Source organism: Mytilus galloprovincialis, chromosome 1, assembly GCF_965363235.1.
Source record: "Mytilus galloprovincialis chromosome 1, xbMytGall1.hap1.1, whole genome shotgun sequence".
In the NCBI taxonomy this organism is placed as follows: Eukaryota; Metazoa; Mollusca; class Bivalvia; order Mytilida; family Mytilidae; genus Mytilus; species Mytilus galloprovincialis.
Genome location: NC_134838.1, coordinates 14,378,230 through 14,390,762, shown reverse-complemented (window position 1 = coordinate 14,390,762; position 12,533 = coordinate 14,378,230). Strand labels below are relative to the sequence as shown.

At 32.6% G+C, this 12,533-nt stretch overlaps 1 protein-coding gene across 2 annotated transcripts in view; it reads left to right on the top strand.

The window, feature by feature from the left end:
* Positions 1 to 12,533, top strand: part of LOC143066311 (pleckstrin homology domain-containing family G member 7-like) — a 145,057-nt gene that overhangs the window by 14,241 nt on the left and 118,283 nt on the right. The gene's annotated exons all lie outside the window — the stretch shown is intronic.

Genomic DNA, 12,533 nt, shown 5'->3' with positions numbered 1-12,533 from the left:
TATGGTACACATCAATATTCGATGTTAAGGACACCTGCAACTTTCCCGTTTACCTGTGAAGTCGTTGAGTGTCATCTGTATTTTGCTTTTGTTTATGTTTATCTATACTATTAAAAGAGAAGACCTCATTTTGTGTGTCGCTTCTCTTCCTTTCACAATAAATCAATCATCATGCCTCTGTGTCCTATAGGTAAAATGCATAGTCGCATTTGTCATCCATTCTTATGATTATTCAGATTGAGTTATATTGGGAGAAAAACGACAAAAAAGGAGTCCGGATATGATTCCGTTATCGGACTGACTTTTAGTCATAGATAAGACTTCCGGTTTGAAAGATGCACAAATACAACCAATCGTATGATAGATAACAAAAATGAAAAAAAAAAAAAATAAGCCAATCAGAGCGTTCTCCATATCATGGTGTTTAGATCGCAAGAACCACAACTATTATACCTCCTTAGAGAAGACAATTATTTATCGCGTTTATCTACATGTAACCTACGATTATACTACTTTAATATAGAGAGACTCTCTGTATTCTGTAAGGGACTTTCTATGTTAGTATGTTAGTATAGAAAGTCGGCCCTGATTCTGTCTACTGTTTTCTTTGAAATGTTTACTTATTAAGGGGTCATACCACTTGCATATATATTAAAAAACGAAAAAAAAAATGCTCAACTTCATCTAAAACTACCTCGACCAAAAACTTTAACCTGAAGCGGGACAGACACGGACGGACGAACAAACGAACGGATGTACAGACTAGAAAACATAATGCCCAGAAATGGGGCCTAAAAATTTATTGTTGAAAGAGAAAATAGTGATTTGGCAGAAATGAAAGTAAGGTAGAGATTAGAAGTAGGCAGGACCTTTTTCGGAGCGTCGGGATCGGTTGTTTTTAAGCTCGGGATTTGGGGATTGATCCTTACGGGACCCAGGAATATATTTTTCGATTTCGGGATTTCGGGATATGCATTTCTTTAAATTCTGCATCTCATGGTTTTAAGCCCGGGATTTCGGGATCAGGACTCCTCCGACCACCCCTCAAATTATCCTTAGTCATTTATACATGATTCATATCCTACTATTGGCATGTTAATAAGGCTCTCAAAAGAAAAGAAAAAAAACACTGATGGATTGTCCTAGATGCATATTTTATTAGACTAATAATGGTCTATATATAAGCAGTTCCATTTATTTCATGTTTGAAACGGTGCAAATTGTTAATTTGATTTAACTTTTACCAAAAGAAGCATTGTAGCAAAGGAGAAGAATAATTGTGGTCTGAGGCCAGAAACAAGAGAAATAATTGAATTTAACAGAAAGGAAACAAATATCAGACTTTGGAAAAAGGGAGAGGGCTTTTGATACCTTTTATGAAATTCTCCATACATAATATCGTTTACAAAAAAAAAACATCCTACAACAGTCCACAAGCTGTATATGCCCGCGATTTCGCGGGTGTGTTCTAGTATTTATTAAAGTAAAAAAATTGTTTTGTAAAATTTCGATACTTGAAAATTACGGGTGAAAATTGGGAAACGGCAATTTTAAGGAAACTTGAAATTTACCTTGCAAATAACCAAAACTAAATGTTTGATAAAGAAGGAACGAGGGCCTTCAAGTCCCTGAAAGCTCCCAAGAACTTTGAGACCGTTTATGTGCAGAAATATCATCTTTGAATTGGCGATTGAGAATAATTTCCAGATACATGCTGACGGTAATGGCATTAATTGCCAAACACTACAACTATATCATTCAACGGTGACACTACATATAAACTTATTCTCTTTGACTTGTTTCGGGCGGATATAGATAACTTAACAATTTAAACCATATGATTGTCATGTAAAACGGAGAATTTGAAAAGTTGTTACTGGGCATAGCACAAAGTCGATATCGTGAATGATATTATGCGAAGTATTCAATAAAATATAACCATGGCTTCAAAAATATCATGTTTTCAATATTGTATAGTCTAATCGTTTAACCTTGGAACAGTATGTTCCTTGTTCACCCTGTAATAAAAAAAAGTTCCTAGTCGTATGAAATTTAACTTAAAGCAAAAAAGCCACACCCACTAATGATTAACTCGGACTGTTGCATTTTTTTTTAACAAACAAGTGAGAAAAGTCCAGCGCAATGAAGAACAAAACAGTTTCATTATCATGTTCTTGACCTGCATAGATATTCATTCAACTTGCAACTGGACGATTAAAGAAAATAATTATACAACATAACTGTTCATTAAAGAATGTAATCAAATGCCACACTATATAGAATGAAATTCAAAACAGTGTGGCTATGGCCATTGATTGACACATTAAATTCATCCATTGACTGGGACAATTTACGTGAACGTTTGTCTGTAACGACCACTGTTCACGACGTACCTACGATAGACATTTAAACTGTTGGGTCATCAAAGGTTTCTTAACGCCTTTAATTATAAAATAATTCGAAAAATTAATCAGGAATAACCTTTATGTTTTGATTTATATAATTGATATAAATCAAAACATCGTGTTATTTCTGATTAATTTTTCGAATTACTTTATTAAGGTGTTGAGAACCTTTGGTGACCCCATAGTTTAAGTGTCTTTAAAAAGTACATAGTGAGCAGTGGTCGTTACATATAAACGTTCACCTAAATTGTCCCAGTCAATGGATGAATTTAATGTGTCAATCAATGGCCACAGCCACACTGTTTTGAATTTCATTCTATGTGTGTGAAAATTTACTTTCTGAAGATATAAACAAATATATAAAGTATCTTTTTTTCTGTTTACGATCTTATAAAATTTCGTTGAAATTAATTAGATATTCTGTCATTGGCGGATCCAGGGGCGGGGATCCGGGGGTTGGAACCCCCTTTTTGCATTTGAATGGGGACATATAGTTGGAACACCCCCCCTTTTTTTGTCCTGGGTGGGAACCCCCGCTTTTAAAATGACTGGATCCGCCCCTGTTCTGTATACTATATCCTATATTATGTATGCTTCTCGATAAGTCAAAACAAATTGCTAAACGACCAAGATCCCCCTCCTTTTAAAATTGTCAATATCTGATGCATTTCAATTGAGCACAATATACCTTTATGTAAATGCAATCAAACTTAGTATTTTGAACATATGTTTTAACAGTTCCTAACTGTCAGGACATGATTATAATTATTAAGGGTATATTAATTGTGCCTGGTGAGATTAATAGTCTGAAGTAAAACTTTATGATACCATATGGCCTAGGTGTTGATTGACTTTTAGTTTTATGACTAAAGATATGGTAATGAAATAGCTGCCGTAACTTCTTGAACATATCTGCTAAGTGAACATCACAGCATGAATCTGTCCATTTTGCCTGTTCACAAAGGCGACACTAAGGTGACATATCAAACCGTTTCTTTTGTAATTAAGATTAATTAACATTACGGTCAAAATCTGAGGTCAAAATAGTCAAAACGGTAATAACGATGCCGATCTGATATATCAATAAACTGATAATGCCCCCAGTTCATCAAATCTCGTACCTAATTAGTTGATAACGCAAAATCACGATCGATCTTGCACATGCGCATTGTTTCCCTGAACTAGAGTATTTGTAATACAATCAAATATCTAAAATGTGAACAGTCCAAGTCGTTCAATTTTTGATGAATGGCATAATTGAGCAAAATATAATACAAACGTACATTATTTTTGAAGATTGAAAAAACAACACTTTCATTAATAATATTTAATTTGATTATAAACTGAGGACAGAGGTTTACGAACTTCTGTAATTTAATAAACAGGGTCTTACTATTAGATATAATTGTTTCGGATTCAAGAATCAAACCATTAAAACGAGTGATAGTCGTCCTTAAATCAAATCAAAAATATATTACGTCGTAAACTCGTTCGTTTATAATCACTCTTTAGTCATAGAAATTAAACTTCACAAGTCAACAAATAGAATTATTTTCTTTCGAGTTCTTATTTTTTTCACACACACTGACAGAACAAGGATTAACATACATGAAACAAGGACCGATGGTTCATAATGGTTCAGTCATGACCAAAGTAAGTTATTTTCTGTTTTTCTATTTTTGATGTTAGTGACACTGCACTGGAATGTCAACTATTCTTGAAGTCAATCAACTACTATTGTATCACAACTAATTTCTATTTTTCAACTGCAAATATAAAAAAAGAAAACGTGGTTTGATTGCCAATCATACAGTAAAATACACAAGTATATATATGTTTGAAGAATACACGTATGTCCAGTGTTTTAACTAATTGTTATTGCAACATGTCACCACCTGGTCTGCATGTAAACATGTTATATGCAACGAAGCGGTCAATTGAACAACCTTTTACAAGGTCATGATTTTCTTATAGATATTCCCCTGTATTTATTTTATTCAATTATATTAATCTGGCTGTGTTATATATAGAATAATATTAATTTTAGTTGAAATCGGCCCTCGGGACTGATATTGGTTTCTCGTGGTGATACAGCATGCGATACGGATTTTGCCATGTATTATTCTGTTTATCATATATTCTAATAGAATCAGATTCATGGGATATAGTCTGAAATTATAAGCTAGAAAAGAACATTATGATTAAATTATTTTCTTGTATTTTTCCAGCTGACTTTATTTTTATTGACTTCCTTATTTGCTTAATATCCACATCGTAATGTCCTCTTTAACCTATTACATTTTCAATATAAACCATACATCTGTATTAAAATGCATCCTCTAACAATACTGTCCTATTATTTCAACTAAAATTAATATTTTTCAAAGATGTAGAAATGTTTAAAGTTTTATTGTTTATTTGACGATGATATTATTCATAATCATTTTAATGTTAATTTTAATTTTTTGACGAGGTGAACGAACAGCAAGAAAAATATTCCTTGAAAAGTTTGCTATCTATTCTAACCAAATAAAAATAAAATTTGCATTTGTGTTTAATCCATCAGGTAATGAAAATTCACGAAAATTATGACCATACAAAAAATAAAACTTCAGATATTTCTACATCTTATTGTGTATATATATACAAGTCACTCATAAAGTTACTGGGAAATAATTTTTGGAAAAATATCGATTTATAATAAGTTGAAATGATAGGACATTTGTTTTAGTGGGAACTCATTTTTTTCCTATGCAAGGATTGCGAATAGAGTAACTGGACGTCATAGGTCAAACGATGACGTCATTCGAATTATGACGTAACGCTAGGTATGCGATACGGGGTATGCGATACGGGTTTAGTCATGCGATACGGGGTATGCGATACAGGGTAGGTGATACATACTGGAAAAAAGAACCTTTATTAGATATACAAAAAAGCTGTATTTTGTACTAAATATATGATAATATCAGATTATTACATGTCATTTTTCATATCGCATGTATTATCAGCCCTAGGTTCAATATCAGCCCAAGAGCCGCATGGCTCGAGGGCTGATATTGACCGAGGGCTGATAATACATGCGATATGAAAAATGACATGTTATGATCTTTTTATCATATGCTTCAACAATGGAGGAAAATAACAGATCATATATTGATCCTTTTACGTGGTTCCCAAATAGAAGTTCAAAGATTGAAAAGTTCACGGACGTCGGACCCAAATTCAGTACATTCGATATCAAATCTTTCTACCATATGCCTCAACAGAGGAGAAAACATTTTAAATATGGACGACTCGACAATATGGACAAACAACAATATACATAGTGAACACTGTTTGGAAAAGTCAACCTTTTCAAAGTAACTTTCTAAATTATGTTTAAAACTTATAAAGAATGCATTTATTTAATAATTTGTTTGTTTGTTTTTTTATTTTTATTTTTTTTTGTTATTATTTTACACAATATACTTTTCAGTATCTAAATAATTGTTTTGTACACTATTTCGTACTGTTTTTCACTGAAAACGTAGCATTGAGGTGTATTTTCCGGAATTTGCCGAGTATCACCGGAATGCCATGTGATAACGTTACGGAAAGGCATGTGATAACAATCGAAGCATGTGATAAACTTTTCATATCAGCCCGCTAAGCACCAATTCGAAAAATATGGAATTTACGTTAATTTAATGCTATTATCATACAGTAAAAATCATATGTTATTTAGTCTAAGTATATGATAAATATATTTATCATATACTTAGCATTGGTATGATAGCTTTTGCATATGTGTAATGAGCGGAAGTACACAAGCCATGAATTTCCCACCCGGGCTGATAACCCATATCATGTACATCTCGTGCACAAAACCCATAATAGTGCCTCTCGTGCAAGTTACTTCCGGTGTTTCCGGTATCGGTTGTTTACTTTTCCATTGTGACGTCAGATGTTTTTTTATGACGACGTCAAAATTTACGGGAACTTTTATGGGGATAGTTAAGTACTTGCTAACAAATGCCATTGACAATTATGAATCATTTTATATGGGGACGAAGTCCCCAATTACGGTAGAAAAATCAATAAAAAAAAAAAAAAAAAAAATCGGGAAAATTTCCCGAATTTTTCATTCTACTAATGAACTCAAAATCGTTAACTTTTTTTTCAGATCTAGTTCCTGTTCCGGTTTTCCCCGCATTTGCGCAGAAATCTGTCTTGTTTGCACTAGACTTTGAAAAAAAAATATTTATCAGTCTAGTAAAATATAAGATTGGAACTCAATACAGTTTCATTTTTAATAATTGTTTGATTTGGAAAAAAACGTTACCTGATGGAAGCGTTTCTTTTGTTTACATTGAATATGACGTCATAACTTAAAGAACGTCACAGCTAAATCCCTAACAACAGAACCAAAATCGGGAACGTTACGGTATTTCCGTATCCTTTATTAACATGTTTGAAGTAAAAAAATAATACATATACAGACTTCGTCCCCATTCACAGGTTATGCCTGCCTCATATTAGTACAACAAACATGGATTAGTAATGATCATAAAACTTTTCCAAATTTTCAATGTTTCAAAATGCCTCTATAGGAAATGATACCATGTACATATATAAGGAGGTAGTGATGCTGTTGTTGGACAATTATAGTATATTTGATTCATAATTTATTTTCTTTATAAAGTTTTAAAAAATTTGACTGTTTTAGTTATTGCATTTGTTTATTTGCCTTACATAAAACTATTGTCGGAAGTATATGATAAAGTGATTTATACATGGCTTTTTCCATATCAGCCTGGGTATCATCCCTCGACCCATATCAGCACCTCGACTCCGTCTCGGGCTGATATGGGGGTCTCGGGATGATACCCAGGCTGATATGGAAAAGGCCATGTATTAATCTCTATTTATCATATGTTTAGTAGTAAATACAGTAGTTTTGAATATTTGATAAATAGCCTACTGTTTAATCCATATTGCGCAATTTTGATGCGCACCCTTTATCGCATACCCTTTATCACACCTTTACCCTTTATCACACCCCTACTTTTTTTTACAGTCAGTTTTTATTTATGTAAGCTTAAGAAAAAAAAATCCTCAAAATAGGTACGGTCATTCGGGCGGGACGCAATTTATTGAATGACGTCATTGTTTGGTATGTACATGTGACGTCACGAACGTCAAGTTTTCATATTTTTGTCACACTAAATGCAACTATAAAAAATACAATAATAAACAAAATATAATTTTTTAAAACAACAGTACGCAAATTGTAAGGTAACCCAGGTGCTTTGGATAAGTATTTGAGCAGTTCTTTTAAGGCTTTTAAAACAAGGCAAAAGTAGAACTGAAAGTAACCCAGTTAACAGTTCATATAGTATAACTCTCCTGTTGAAATATATGATAAAACGTATAAAACATGGGCTGATATTGGTGTCCCGGGATGATACGACATATGATACGGATTTTGCCATGTTTTATTCTCTCTCTATATATGTATATATATTTTATAAAGCCCATCATGTTGTCACACACTGGTATAACAACAAAGCATGAGAAGAAACGAAAAAAAAAAAACCCCTAAACAAACAGAGGTAAATAGCTTAACTCAAAATATCGATACGAGACACAAAAACAGGTAGACTAACATAAAAGAAAAATAGTAAAAGAAACACCGGAATAAGAGTACTCGCAGTTACTGAAAGCCAGTTCAAATATATTAAAAGAAGATGTGTATGTGTATGTTTGCCAATGAGACAACTCTCCACAAGAGACCAACATGACACAGAAATTAACAACTATAGGTCACAGTACTGCCTTCAACAATGAGCAAAGCCCATACCGCATAGTCAGCTGTAAGAGACCCCGAAATGACAATGTAAAATAATGACTATTATAACTAATGAATAAAACATGTCGTTGTTTAAGGAAAATTGTTTAGACACGCTCTCTGTAATTAAAAGAACGAATCTTTGCTATAGAACTCTGAGAAGTACTAAGATTTTTTTTGCAAAACAACATATCTGCCCCTGCATGAGCAAAAAAACCTTCATTTTTAATGACAATTCAATTTTGTAGCCTTTAATCACGTTGACAAGTTTCTTCGCATGTCAAGCATACCGATCAGATTTATAATTCAGTTGTTCTCCTCCATGAATATGCTTTAAATACCCACAAACGGACATTATGCAATGACAATCGATAAAATATAACACAGCCAGATTGATTATGTAAGACTTCAATACATGTGCATACAATTTTTCATTTAGACCTGTTTCTTTACAAATATTTTGCTAGCCTATAGTACTAATTGCAGTTTTAGTAATGTTTGTGTAAAATTTATTATTTTCTTGATTGTTGTAATCTGCCTAAACTCGTTTCAAAATCATTCATAGAAGTTAAACATGCATGATTATAAAAGTAGATTTATTCAACGGTTAACACAAAGCATTATTCCATTAAACAGAACAGAAATTTGATTGATCTTTTTCATCAATTTGCAGATATTGCTGGTTTGAAAGCCATTTTTTAACATATGTGATATCAATATTCATACATTTATCTTTTCTTGTGCTGCTGTATGCGTCTGTTTATCTTGGGCTATCTAAACGCTTAGCTTTGAACATACGTACCTGATGTCGGGGCTTAAATAATGCATATCGACCTCAAGAAGCCAACTATATATTTCACATAACATGTTTAATCTCGCCGCTTTTTTGCGCCTGTTCTAAGTCAGGAGTATTTGGCCTTTGTTAGTCTCTAGTGTCTTTTTTTTAATTTAATTTTAGTTTATCTATAGGTTTCGGAGACGGTGTGACGTATATTTTCATTGAACTAGTACACATTTTTATTTAGGGGCCAGCTGTAGCCCACCTCCGGGTGCGGGATTTTCTCGCTGTGTTAACGACCAATTGGTGGCCTTGGGCTATCTTCTGATATTTTGTCGGGTTGTTGTCTATTTGAAAAATTCCTTATTTTTTCCCCCAATTTATATATGTCTTTTCTAAGACTAACTGAGTACGATTTGATGCTTTGTCATTGGAGATGATTTAATAGACACGTATGGATGAAACGTGATCTGATACAACATTTATATAAAACAGAAGGGGTTATTACCTCGAACAAATTTAACAAAAGATGGGTTTTACTTTCTTTTATATCTCTTTTAATTTCATTGCAGGATTAAATGATTAGAAATATGTGTTCTCAAACACGCTGATTTCATGTTTTATGATTTAAGGTCGTACAAAGTTTAATTGACCTTACTCATGTCTCGAACGTTAAGTATTTTCTACTTCAGAAACTCTCCATTTTACCAGTATACTAGAACACATTTAATTCATTTATGGGAACGAAGTTAATTATTTGCCATATTCAATACAATCAGGACAATTACTTTATACAATGTAATGCTTATTCAAATACAGCAAATTCCGATAAGAAGTTATATATTATAGAAGAATTGGTGGTTGTGTCTGTCTTTCCAAACTTTCTGAAATCCCACAATTGTCTGATTTTTTTCAGTTAAGCCTGTGTAAAGCTGATCTATATTGTGATTTTAAAAGGATGAGTTTCGAATCGAGTTTGTGTTTACTTCTAAAGACCGTCTATCCATGAAATTACGCCACATGGTCTTATAGGAAATTTCATGAAAATTGTACCGGTTTGGACTTTTTTTTTCGTTATGCCCGAAGATATTACGACCAGATTCATTTTAGGTCAAATACGTAATAGGTGAAACGGTGATACTTCAAGGTCCGTAGGTATAATGGCCCCTATATATAAATCCCTTACTTTCTAACATTGACTAGAATCTACACACACATTGCACTATAATACTTGTACTAGAAATATTCACGTGGCATTAACCTTTATCATATAGTTTTATAAAGCTTAGGTATAAACAGAGCTTTTCGGATTTTCACATGTAGTGAATAAAGAAAGATCTCAAAATTCCTTTTCAACTGTATGTAGAATATAATTTTTTTTTTATTCTACGTTTGATTTATTCATGGCTTGAAAAAATATGTTCAGTTTATACTTTTGTTCTCGACGACATACTTTACGGAATAACAGAGACTCTTGTAAGCTAGTTAAGGTTTATGACCCCTTCTGTAGCCATTTTTGTACGAATTTTTCAAACTTCAATTGTATCAAAACTAGATATAATGAATAATAGAGATAAGCCATTTAGTACATATACCAAGGGGAAACTTGATGGAAAGCATAATTATTTACTGTTTCATTGCATTTAACAGAAAAATAGTACTTTGTGGCAAATAAACCAAGATTTTTATAGAAAATCCACAGCCTTTAATACAGAGATTTTCGTTATAAAATTTGAAACATAGATTACTCACTTGCTTTTCTATGATGTGCTAGTGTTCATTTTCTACAAAATGTTCAAACTAACCTTTAAATTCCAAAATACCTCGTGCTGAGTCACTGAAGTCGAGCGCACCCTTAAAGGTGTACTTTATTTGGTCCATATTTTTATTTGTTTTAACCAAAAACTACATTAATAAACTTGTTTTAGGAAGGAATGCTAGCACTGCATGACATAATCTTATATTTATCAGTCATCAAATTGTCAAATATGAGAGTACAAGGATAAAGGCTGTTGATTTTCTATAAAATTTCCATATGTTTAGCATTGAATCAACACAAGGGTACATAATCCTAGATCTTCCATATCTGCATGCCGCATTGATGGCGGAGTGCCGATAAAAACACTACTCGAAGTGATTATGTATAGATTGCGAAAATGTGGTGTTTAAATATGTGAATTTCAATTTACCTACATTTGACCTGAATAAAGCCTGTATTAAAGATTTTTTAAAAATGAAAATAACGTGTTCAGCTCTGCGGTCTTCATTCTATTAAGACGTTGATCGGATTTAAATGTTGGTATTTGAATATAAACTGATCATGGAACCGATGTCAATGGACACAACAGGTGAATCTGGAACCACACTTCAGACGGTACGATCTAGGTACTAAAATGTTAACAAAATGACATATAAACAAAAAAGCTAGCTTGTCTAACGTCAGCTCTTATCTTAATTGTGTTCCAACAGTTAAAGATTTGTAATCTAAAACATAACATAAAGGATGTGTCATTCAAATATTTAAGCACCAAAAAAAAAAAAAACTTTTTGCTGGGTGGTGCATTCAAATTTAGAATGAGTCAGTAGATCTGATCGAAATACATAACTTTATCTGATACCTTCCTTACGTCTTTAATTATCTGAAGTAAGTGGCAGATTTATAGTTGATTTAAGGTATTCGTTTTTATCGAATGGACCCTTCAAGAATTATATATTTGCAAAACCTGTACATTCGATTTAAATGAAGGTTGAAAATGAAGAGCTAAATTGTTTGTGAATAACCGTTAAACGTTCTAAAAATTTCAGCTGTGTTATTCGACAAATACTTCACTAACTTGAGTAAGAGACTGAAATGATCAGATTTTCCATCTGAATGAGGTTCACTACTGCCGTATTGTAGGCTTAGCAAAACTACTTTGTAGACTACTTGTTTTTTAAGACAACAACTTTATCACATTGCGATATTTCTTTATTGATTGAAATGACGAATATTTGCATCTTCGCGTTGATTTTGTAATATGGGTTATCCCGCTTGTCATGCCTTGAACTGACAAAATGATATTGAATTTAAAAGCGTCTTCTTTTAGGATCGCAAAATGAAGTCAGTTACTATAGCAAGTACATACAGATCGTATATACTTATCTTGTGTTTAAGATAATTAACCTGCGCAGATAGTAGTAGATGAAAGTATTTTTTTCACAATTAACTACGCATTTCAATCGGCACATCACTTATACTTTTTTTAAAGAATAAATATACAACTTGTATATATGTATCTTTATAAAACTGACATCGTGAAATCCAGTTCTAGGTTTGTGCAAACGAACTAACCTTTGTATTCGGTTGTAAGCGTGTTACAAAATCCCTGCAAACGATCATCGATAGCACGATTTAATATTCTTTCAAGGTCATCTCTGTAATAAAAAAATGAAAACTGAAATTACTGATTCCCATGAACTGAATTTGATTGAATTTGTTTTCGAAAGATACGTGCTTATTTCCATTAATTATACATTATAC